The following is a 3,535-nucleotide window of genomic DNA, read 5'->3' as shown; positions in this document are numbered from 1 at the left end:
GGCTAACATCACCCCCTTCCCACCCAGTTTCATAGGACTAGCCTCTACAGAAGACTTAGGAGTCAAGAGGGGTGTCACCATGGCAAAACAGCCACCGAGCACAGCCCTGACCTTTTAAAGGTCCGTCAGCTACCACCGAGGCTAAAGACCGGACACGGAATGAACAGTACAGAAATAGGAGGAAGTGAGCAGTGCCATCAGCAGGGTTTGGAAGTACCAAATCCAGCCCCCTAACCCTCTGGACACAACTCACCACAGACACCTGCACTGCCCCAGGGCTTCCCACAGCACCCCGAATCCCAAGCAGCAATGCCAAAAGGGCTTGGAGAAGCCTCAGCCTTAGCTCCTTCCTAGGGGTGACCCCAGCACACACAGACCAAGGAACATGCTCAATTTCTTAATTGTTTTAAAGAGAAGCAAAACACAAAACATTAAACATTTAAGGTGGTAAGACTGAGTTCACTTACCAGCTGAAGGAGAAGGGTGCAGCCGCACACCAGCACTAAGCAGCCAGACTGGGGGACCTGAGGAACTAAAGCCACCCCAAAACATGGTGGTAGAAGAGGAAAACAGCAGTCACCTCCCTGCTTTCAGAAGGCCTACTCCCCACAGCACTATGCTGTATATCGATTACTTAATCACCAAGTGAGGGATCCCAATCAGCACCCGCTAACTACCCTAACAAATCAGGCCTGCTCCTTGTAGCTGCTGATGAAGCAGATTCTACTGAAGGGAGGGCTGCCCCCAGCCCTGTCCCCCCAGCCCAGCCAAGGGGGGTTGACAGTCACAGCTCCCGTCTGCTGGGCTTGGGGCAGTGCCGCTGGCTTTGGTCACATCCATGCCCACCCCAGGGTCACCGTGTCACCCAGATGTGCACACCGGGGTCACAGGAGCTGTGCAGAGCTGGGACCACCGGCTCCTGTAGCAGGGATGTGAAAAAATCCTCCCATACATGAGCTACGCATTTTTTTCGTGAGGTTTGTATTTAATTATCAAATTGCAAAGTATTTACATCAACATTAGTTTCAAAGCATCTCCACCCCCCACCACCCACAAAGCTGGACCTTTTTTTCCAAAGTTTTATTATTATTATCCCCCCCCCCCCCCCAAAAAAAAGCTAAATGTTTTACTTGGGACACCAAAAAAGGCAGGTGGGGGGAGAGGGGAGCTGGGGAGAGAGACACAGATCCACACGTTCTCTGCATAGTCAGTTGGAGATCTTACAAAACACTGTTTTAAAAAAAAATAACAGCAGAGGAGAATAATTTGCAGAGTGTTATTGACCTCAGGAAGCCAAAGAGCATCCTTAGGTGGGGGCTCCCCTCTGGACTTTATTGGCATAAAAAATAAATTGGCAGATGACAATGGTGATGGAGGAGAGGCCCTCGGTCTGCACAGCCTCTGGGTCGTGCCGGCTGCAGCAGTGAGTGTGGAGGCGCTGGGTCTCACTGAAACACAGATGGACACACAGACACACAGCCCAACCCCGTGCCGGGGGGCTTCTCCACGACTGCTGTACTGTCTTCTTCAGCAGAGCTTGCCAAAATCCACAGAGGATTAAGCCAGGTTGGGGTGTTCCTCACCCTGAGGCCGCATTCCCTCTTGCCAGAAAGAGCCAGAAAAGGAAACCGCCGCGTTAATCCCAAACCCATTCCTGTGCCACTGCACGCTTGCAAGACCCCAAATGTGCTGCAGACAATCTTAACACGTGTGTTTGCCTTCTCTCTCCCCAGCTTTCAGTTCAAATCTGGCTTTTGCACATTACAGTTTTAAGAGGTTTCTCTCAGGGATGGGGATTTTGTATCATTTAGACAGAGCTATGGCACAGGTCACCCCTCGCACCAGCTGCTGTGGGACGGGGCTTCTCTGGCAGCACCGACGGGGATGTGGCAGCTGCCCGTTTCGGGGATGCAAACATGGGAAGACCCAGGACATCATGGTTTGGGGAGGCCCTGCCCATGCACAGAAATGCAGGCACAGCAAATCTGCTACGGAGGGTGGAAAAAAGGCTCCAAGTCCCAAAATGATAAAAAAAAATAATTCATTAAACCAGTTGCTGTTCTCCAAGCCAGTAGGATCTCTCCATACCGCTGAAGAGCCCATTCAAGCCGATTTTGAAGGTTTTACTCATTAAAATGGAGCCACCAATCAAGCAAGCGCTTGGTTCATAAATAAGTGGCTGGGAAGCTGTGGGAATGAGTGGGAGGAGCAACACCTCTGGGCCCTGCTCTGCTGGGGGTATGGGGAGAGGCTTTTGGCTGCACTCCTGCCCCTGCTCGACTCCCACCCAGCTTTCACGGGACACTGGCACCGTGGTGGGGGCTGGTGAGAGGCGGCTCAGGTCTGCTGCCTCCAAGGAGGCTGTGCCGGAGGGAAACCCCATCCCAAAAGTGATGGGGGGTTCAAAGCCAGCCCACTGCTGAGGACCAAGAGGTGGGTGAAGCCACTGGCTCTCTGCTCTGTGTCCTTCCCACCAGTGTGTGCCAGCACCTCTACCCACCAGCACTCCCTCCAGCCCCCAACCCATCCCCCAGTCCAGGAGATCATCCAAAGAGCCCCTAGGTCTTTGTAAATGAGGGGCATAAAGGGTGTCCAAGACACCAGAGGTGAGGGAGCCACCACAGTGGGTGAAGGGTTTTTAGCTGGGTTCAGCCGCAGGAGAGGGAAAAGACCAACACATGCAACTACATCAATGTCTGGGAGGGTGTGGGGGCCGCTTGGGGGGCTATGTACAAGGCAGGTGCAGAGTGGGAGAGTGCACGGGCTGGGTGTGATCCTGGCATTCAGCCCCGCATGTTGGGGGACCAAAGCTGGACACATATTGACACCCACAGCCAAAACGCAGCTGAGGCCTTTGGGAGCGAGCAGAAAGGAGATGAGGATGTAAACATCTCCTGTGCAGTACAGCGCTGGGGGATGGTGGGGGTGCTTCCACTGCATGGGGACTGCAGCCTACCAGGTGAGATGTGAGGGGTGGGGGGAAGGCAGCTAAAAACATACTGGGTGGACAAAAACATCCGTGAAAGACGAGTATTTCCCCCAGAATGCTCCCACACCCTGAACAGCCATCCATGCCATGCACCCCAGTTCTGTGGCAGCAACGGATTTGGTGGCAGGGCCAGCCTGGGGGACTCTGCTGATGGGAAAGCTGGTGGTGGAGCTGGGGAGGGTGCTGGGGGGTTGTGGTGCACTTCCCATGGGGGCGGCTGGAAGACCAGGAGTGCTCGGTGGGAGAAAGCACAGCCGGGGCGGTGGGGCTGGGCACAGGCGGGGCGAGGGCTCCACCGGCATCCCCTAGTGCTGCTCCCAGGAGAGACGAAATGGGGCCCTTGGGGGGACAGACACAGCTGAAAGACTCGAACATGCGCCTGGGTGCTCACACAGGATGGTGACGGTCACTGGAGCCATGAGCAGACACATTTCATGCTCCAGTGCCCGCAAGCACAGCTCAGACCAGAGCCCTGCCATGGCAAGGCCAGAGGGACACCAAGGAACAGGGACCACAAGCACCCTGCTGCTACAGCACGCTGTCCAC

Source organism: Mesitornis unicolor, unplaced genomic scaffold (genome assembly GCF_000695765.1).
Source record: "Mesitornis unicolor isolate BGI_N332 unplaced genomic scaffold, ASM69576v1 scaffold42935, whole genome shotgun sequence".
In the NCBI taxonomy this organism is placed as follows: domain Eukaryota; kingdom Metazoa; phylum Chordata; class Aves; order Mesitornithiformes; family Mesitornithidae; genus Mesitornis; species Mesitornis unicolor.
This window is presented reverse-complemented; position numbering follows the sequence as displayed.